Source organism: Pinus tabuliformis, chromosome 7 (genome assembly GCF_031772625.1).
Source record: "Pinus tabuliformis cultivar Carrire ecotype Pingquan chromosome 7, CPIR1, whole genome shotgun sequence".
Lineage (NCBI taxonomy): Eukaryota > Viridiplantae > Streptophyta > Pinopsida > Pinales > Pinaceae > Pinus > Pinus tabuliformis.
The window spans coordinates 1,366,814,132-1,366,822,307 of record NC_142293.1 but is presented as its reverse complement, the minus strand read 5'-3'; the positions used below and the strand labels follow the sequence as shown (position 1 = coordinate 1,366,822,307).

At 38.8% G+C, this 8,176-nt stretch overlaps 1 pseudogene; it reads right to left on the bottom strand.

Annotated features, from left to right (window-relative positions):
* Positions 1-1,205: 1,205 nt before the first annotated feature.
* LOC149252700 (putative receptor-like protein kinase At1g11050 pseudogene) lies at positions 1,206-7,944 on the bottom strand (annotated as a pseudogene).
* Between the last annotated feature and the right edge of the window lie 232 nt (positions 7,945-8,176).

The following is an 8,176-nucleotide window of genomic DNA, read 5'->3' as shown; positions in this document are numbered from 1 at the left end:
CAGATGGGAGCGGTGCCTTCGAGGAATAGAGATGACTCCGAGGTTTTCCACTGGGTATGAGGGTTTCCGCCTTGGTTTGTCTTACAACATGCTATAGTTTTTTCTTGTTTCCTTCATGGAAGGAGATGGTTCACCCTTCCTGCGTAGTCTAGCCGTCCTCTTGGAAAAATGTTCATATTTTCAAAAATGTTTAAGTGTATGCTTATGAAGAGGCACTGACCCTCAAGCTTCGCTCCTGAGGCCTGAATCATGTCTTTTGCTTTTTCAAGAAGATTGTTAAATTTGAGGGGATTTCACCTCTGATATTTTGAGCCACACTGGCGAACTTTGTATTTGTATAGCTACCTTCTGTAAGTCCATTCTCTGTTTTAATTTTGGCACTAAAAAACATTTACGCTTTTAAGCTTGTTAATGTGTAATAAAATGGTCAATTTTGTATTATCTTCAATTACACTTCCTGGGTTATGCTCCATAGAGAACGTTTTCTAAACATATGTGATGCTGCCATACGTTGCTCGCTTATCGACTATTATTTTCTTTATTTCCTTCTGGTTATGCTATTCTACAGAGTGTTTGGTTTGGTAAATCATCTCGGTTGCCGGACAATATACTTATTCACTATTTCTTGATGCGCTTTTAGCTGGAATTATCTCCGTTGATATTTGTTGGGTTTGATTATAGTTGGGGTTTGGAAGCTTGTCCACCTGGAAACGGGGTCAAACCATGTTTTTCTTTAAAGAATTTAAACGTGTAATGCCTCTGAGTTTAATTCTATTACGTCGAGCGACAGGGTTTAGACCTGAGTCCTCACATTCAGGGTCTTGGACTCACTTGTGGTTGCGTACATTCCTTTGAAAGAAATAGCTTAATTCTCTGTTGCAGAGTCATGACCAGAACCTGGTCTTTAGGAAAATATTTCCCTATTCCACCACAGTCTGACCCTGTTTTTTTTAATAAGAACATAGTCTAATTTATTTTCGAATCATGTATTTTTTTTTTTAAGAATCTTGTTAAATTTGAGGGGATTTCATCTCTGATATTTTGAGCCACACTGGCCAACTCTGTAATTGTAATAGCTACCTTCTGTAAGTCCATTCTCTGTTTTAATTTTGGCACTGAAAGACAGTTACCAACATATTCAACATCTCCATTGAGCTAAAGGAAAGCCAGGAAACGCTATCAGAAAGAAGGATTAACAAACCATTCTAGTCTGTAGCAGGTGGACCCTGTAGCGTAAGCAGGAGAGGCTTGTCCGGGATTTTAGGAATATCACCCTCCCCCTCCAGCATCTTCACGGCTTCCACCATTCGAGATCTGAATGCCACCATAACATGTGAGCACAAAATACCCACCAAAATGAACCTCTACATCACGTCCTCCTCCGCGCTCGGACGGATACTCTGGTCTACTATTTCACTAGTCATGCCATTTTTCACTAGGGCCATTGCCCAATCCGCGATGAGATAATTGGGGGCCGACTGAGCAGTGGTGTCAAGAGCCTTTCTGCCGCTCATAATCTCCAACAACAGAACCCCAAAGCTGTACACATCGCTTCTGTCTATAAGTTGGCCATAGAGAGCGTATTCGGGGGCCAAGTAGTCGTGTGTCCCTGCTACTTTTGTCGTCAGATGGGATTCTCCTACTTCAGTCATAATCCTCGCCAGACCAAAATCGGTGTTGGGTCCCTATAATACTAGTGATTACCCCATTACTATTGTAGTTATACCCCTTATTTATATTGGTGTGCCCCTATTACCCCCATATTGTTATTTCTGTGCCCCATAGAATCCCTCTTTTGTTATTTTTGTGGCTTTATATTATTATTGTTAGGTCGGCTGGATTATATTGTAACTCCTTAGACTCCTATATATAGAAAGGAGGTTTTGTCATTTGAATCATCAAGAATTGTTCATTTATGTAATGTAAAGGAGGTTGCCCCCTCGAAGAGGCTGAATTCTAAGGCGTTGATCTATATTTTCTATCTTTTCTTGAGCTGGTTTTATAACATTTGCTATCAGAGCTTTGGATTCTAGGGTTTCGCTGCTCCAAACAGGTCATCGTGGCCTTTTCGCTATAACTTTTTTTCTGTGACGTTTCAAAAGTTGCAAAAAAAACCCATTTGATAAGATATCGTGTTGAACCTTGGGTCCCAATTTCAGAGCTTTTCGCGCGATATTTGCGGAGATATGGTCTAAGGAAGTTGGTCTTTCTGGATACTCCTGAATTACATTCAAAACAGGTGACCTGGGAAAAATCATCATAACTTTCTCTCTGGGAATCAGATTGAAATTTCGTAAGAAGGTACAAAAAGAGGACGGACTGTGGTTTCTTGTATATCTTTTTCAGAACCAAATATTGAAAATTGTACACGCGACACTTCATAAAATTTCGCTCTTCTGGAAAGGTCTATAATAGGGTCATCTTGGGAGATTGTGCATAACTCTTTCTTGGAGAATCCAATTTGGATCAGACTGGTGGCATTGGAAAGAGGACACAGAGAGATACTACAGATCACAAATTCAGAACTAGATGATTAGAAAGTACAAAGATACATCAGAGGCAATATCAAGCTCCTACAAAGTGAAAAAAGGTGTGTAGATTTTTTTAAATTTTTGCTTAAGCTTGGTTTGAAAATTTATTTTGAAGGAATTCAAAGGGCATAGTAGAGCATTATTATCGGTAACTGATGCCCCGAGGAAAGAAAATGTAAACACCTAGTAAGGAACCTGAAAGCTCTAGCATGACTCATGAGGAAGAGGAAGAAATGCTACATGATATATCAAAATTACAAGAACAAGTGCAACAAATGTCACGCTCACAAAAGTTAACAGAAGCTAAGATAAATGGCGTGGAAGCTAAGATGAATGGCATGGAAGCTAAGATGGACAATTTGAAGATAGATTTGAACACAAATTTGAAGATAGGCATGGCAGATTTGAAGACAGATTTGACAAATTTTCTACAAGAAATACTTACTAATGGTGAAAAGGTAGTAAAGGAAACTCATGATGAGAACAAAAGAAATGTTAATCATGATTCCATAGATGCTAATGTTGGATCGAAGAATCACCATATTCCAAAAATCGATATGAGGAAGTTTGATGGCAAGGATCCCGCCACATGGATATTACAGATGGAGCAATTCTTCGATCTCAATAATGTGCAAAACACACAAAAGGTACGTATGGCAACTGTATATTTGGAACCAAATAAATTTGTATGGTATCGATGGCTTTGTTCTCGTAAACAATTTATCACTTAGGCAATTTTTACGGAAGAATTGATAGCACATTATGAGGATACAAAAAGCAAGACTTTTTTTAGCCAATTGATAAGTCTCAAACAAAAGGATTCAATAATGGAGCACATTGAGGAGTTCCAAAAATTGAACATAAGGGTAAAAGATATTCCAGAGGAGCATAGGATTGATGCGTTCATAGGGTCTTTAAAGGATAATATCCAACATGATTTTCGCCTTTGGGAACCCGATTCATTAGAGAAGGCATTCAGGTTAGCAAGAAAAATGGAAAGCAAAATTATGGCAACTAGGAAGCATACCACTCACAACTATAAAGACGGAAGTGTTGTTGCCCCTAGTCTTCCACAACCTACAAGGTTGACACCACAACAATTGGAAGAAAAAAGAGCAAAAGGGCCTTGTTACAATTGTGATAGCAAATACACAAAACGTCATAAGTGTGCTGAGAAGAAATTATTCTACATAGATTGTGAAGAGGAAGAAGAAAAGGAGCAAGAAAGGTCAAAAGAAGAGGATATACTCCAGAAACAAAGCCTAGATGAAGAACAAATAAATCTGACCATATCTTGTAATGCATTGGCAGGAATTACCACTCCTCAAACCATCAAGATAGAAGGATAAATCATGAAGAAAAAGGTAATAGTGTTGATTGATTCAGGAAGCACCCACAATTTTATTCATTGTAGGGTAGCAAAAGAATTGAATTGCTTCCTATATCCAGCACCAGAGTGTCAAGTGATGATTGCAAATGGAGGAACAATAAATTGCTCTAGAAAGTGCCATAATATCAAGCTATCCATGGGAGAATATGTATTGACTAGCCCAATGCTTTCCATTCCAATGGGAGGTGCTGATGTTGTACTAGGAGTCCAATGGCTACAATCCTTGGGTACAATAGCTTTTAATTTTCAAGAACTTTTCATCAAATTTTCTACGGAAGGAAAGGAAGTTGAATTAAGGGGTATTGCAGGGAAACCAGGAAAGATAATAAGCTCTAATGGCATGACAAAGCTTCTAAAAAAGGAGCAAAGAGGTGTAATTGCACAATTATGTTCACTAGATGTTTCCACATTGGAATCATCTATTTCTCCAGATCTCCAAAAAGTCCTGGACAATCATTCCAAGGTATTTGAGACTCCCAAAGGTCTCCCACCTATGCGTGATCATGATCATGCTATTCATCTGACTCCAGGAAGTGTTCCTCCAAACATCAGGCCGTACAGATATCCCTATGTCCAAAAAAGTGAAATTGAACGTATGGTTGCAGAAATGCTAGAGGCTGGTATAATTCAACTGAGTCAAAGTTCTTTCTCATCTCCAGTAGTATTGGTGCACAAGAAGGATGGATCATGGCGAATGTGTCTGGATTATAGGGAGCTCAGCAAGCTCACTATTAAAGATAAGTTCCCCATTCCTGTCATTGATGAATTACTGGATGAATTGCATGGATCAATTTACTTCACCAAGTTGGATCTTCATTCGGGATATCATCAAATCAGAATGAAGATTGAAGACATTCCGAAAACGGCATTTAGAACTCATGAGGGTCATTATGAATTTTTGGTCATGCCTTTTGGCCTTACCAATGCACCTTCAACATTTCAAGGTTTGATGAATTCAATTTTCAAACCATTCCTTAGAAAATTTGTGTTATTATTTTTTGATGATATACTAATCTACAGCAAGTCTTGGAAGGATCATGTTGAACATGTTGACAGGGTGCTACAACTATTGGAGGAGAAACAATTATATGCAAAAAGATCCAAATGTTTCTTTGGAGTCCAGGAGGTGGAATATTTGGGTCATATTGTATCTCATGAAGGAGTTAAGGTAGACCCTAGCAAAATTAAAGCCATTAAGGAATGGAAAATCCCCACATCCATAAAGCATCTGCGAGGATTTCTTGGGTTGACAGGGTATTATCACAAGTTTGTTAAGAATTATGGGAGAATAGCAGCACCTCTAACAACATTATTGAAGAAAGATTCATTTTCATGGACTCTGGAATCAACAAAGGCCTTTGAACATCTTAAAGAGGCAATGTGCCAAGCACTGGTCTTAGCTACACCGGACTTCACAAAAACCTTTATTGTGGAATGTGATGCTTCAGGAAATGGAATTGGTGCTGTTCTAATGCAAGATGAAAGACCCATTTCTTTTGAAAGTCGTCCAATCAAGGGAAAGTTTTTAAGAAAAGCTATTTATGAGAAGGAAATGTTGGCAATACTCCATGCACTTAAGAAATGGCGACCCTACCTAATGGGAAGACACTTCAAGGTAAAAACGGATCATGATAGCCTTAAATACTTTTTAGAACAAAGATTATCCTCTGAAGAGCAACAAAAGTGGGTCACAAAGATGTTGGGTTATGACTTTGAAATCATCTACAAAAAAGGGAAGCAAAATGTGGTGGCAGATGCACTCTCAAGAAAGGATGAGGATGTGGAAGCATTGTTGTGTGCCATTTCTATTATCCAACCAGATTGGATAAACGAAGCAAGGGAGGAATGGAAGAATGACGAAGAAGTGTGGGAACTTATTCGAAAGCTACAACAAGATTTCAGTACTTCTGATACATTTAGCTGGCAAAATGATTCGTTATGGTACAAAGATCGCTTATACCTCTGTAAGAATTCCCAGCTAAAACAAAAGATTCTTATGGAATTGCACACTTCTCCCTTAGGAGGGCACTCAGGATTTTTAAAAACTTACCACAGGGTTAAGAAGGAATTTTTTTGGGATGGCCTTAAATCAGATATTCAAAAGTTTGTGGCGGAATGTTTGGTTTGCCAACAAAATAAAGTTGAAAGAATTAAGACACCAGGTCTATTACAACCTTTATCCATTCCAAGCCAACGTTGGGAGGAGGTTTCAATGGATTTTATCACAGGTTTACCGAAGTCTAAGGGAAAGAGTGTCATCATGGTGGTAGTTGATAGACTTACCAAGTATGCACACTTTTGTGCATTATCACATCCATTTAAAGCCAGTACAGTTTCTACTGCATTTATGGAAACAATTCAAAAGCTACATGGAAACCCAAAGATTATTGTAAGTGACAGAGATCCCATTTTCACTGGAAATTTTTGGACAGAATTATTTTCTTGTCTTGGTACTCAGTTAGCTCATAGCTCATCTTATCACCCTCAATCTGATGGGCAAACTGAGATAGTAAACAAATGTTTGGAAGGATATCTTCGTTGCTTTGTATCTGATAAACAAACACAATGGGTCAAATGGTTGCCTCTGGCTGAATGGTGGTATAACACTTCCTTCCATACAGCAACAAAAATGACCCCATTTATGGCACTTTATGGATATCAACCACCATCCATCACATCATATTTAAGAGAAAATTCTAAGGTTCAGGCAGTGGAACATCACATCGAACATCAACAACAAGTCCTCCAACTCTTAAAGGATAACCTTGTGTTGGCACAAAATAGAATGAAACAACAGGCAGATCAACATCGCAGTGAAAGAAGTTTTGATGTAGGTGATTGGGTATTCCTACGGCTACAACCATATAAGAAAATGTCCCTAAAGCAAGCTAAGAAGGATAATAAATTATCACCAAAGTATTATGGTCTGTACAAGGTGTTGCAAAAGATTGGTACTATGGCATACAAATTGGAGCTTCCTGCAGCTTCTCGATTGCACCCAGTTTTCCATGTTTCATGTTTAAAGAAGGTTATAGGCGACAAGCTCCCAATTCAAACAATATTGCCAGAACTTGACGAGGAAGGAAAAATTATATTGGAACCGGAAGCAGTCACAGAAACAAGAATTCGACAGCTACGAAATCGATCAATTTCAGAGTATCTTATCAAGTGGAAGAACTTATCCGTTGAAGATTCCACACGGGAGGATGGGAATTTTATGCAGAAGTATCCAGAACTACTCAAGCGTTGAGGACAACACTTTTTTTAAGGAGAGGGGCATGTTGGGTCCCTATAATACTAGTGATTACCCCATTACTATTGTAGTTATACCCCTTATTTATATTGTTGTGCCCCTATTACCCCCATATTGTTATTTATGTGCCCCATAGAATCCCTCTTTTGTTATTTTTGTGGCTTTATATTATTATTGTTAGGTCGGTTGGATTATATTGTGACTCCTTAGACTCCTATATATAGAAAGGAGGTTTTGTCATTTGAATCATCTAAGAATTGTTCATTTATGTAATGTAAAGGAGGTTGCCCCCTCGAAGAGGCTGAATTCTAAGGCGTTGATCTATCTTTTCTATCTTTTCTTGAGCTGGTTTCATAAAAATCGGCCACATGGGCATTCATTTCCTCATCCAGCATAATGTTAGTGGGTTCGATGTCTCTGTGATAAACTGTAGGCTCGATGCCATTGTGTAGATAAGCCAGTCCCTTGGCAGTCCCCAGGACAATTTTCATCCGTTGTGGCCAGCTCAAAGATTGGGCATTGGACTTTTCTCCAAAGAGAGGCTCATACAAATTTCCATTGGACATGTAATCATATATCAAAAACTGTTGGTGCCCTTCCTTCTTGTCACTGGCCATGCAGCCTCCCCTCAAAACGACCATATTTGATTGCCTGACGATGTTGATGATCTCCACTTCGTTGAGGAATTCGAAATCCCCTTCCGACGTGCAGTTTCTGAATCTCTTCACAGCAATCTGATTACCATCAGGAAGGTTTCCCTTGTACACCATGGCATGTGCTTACTTCAAACCAGAGCTCTATTGAGGTTTTTGAAAGGTGCTCGAAGTGCTAATCCTTGTGCTCACTGCCAGAGTTGGAATTCTGGGTAAGTTAGCTGTTGGTTAGTTTTCCGGTTTTTGTTTTTCTTTCCTGCAACAATGTTTTAACCTTTCTCCATAGTAGACTAAGCTCTTCTCTAAGGAAATCTTTGAATACTTAATCTATTTGTGGTGGTTTGCTCGT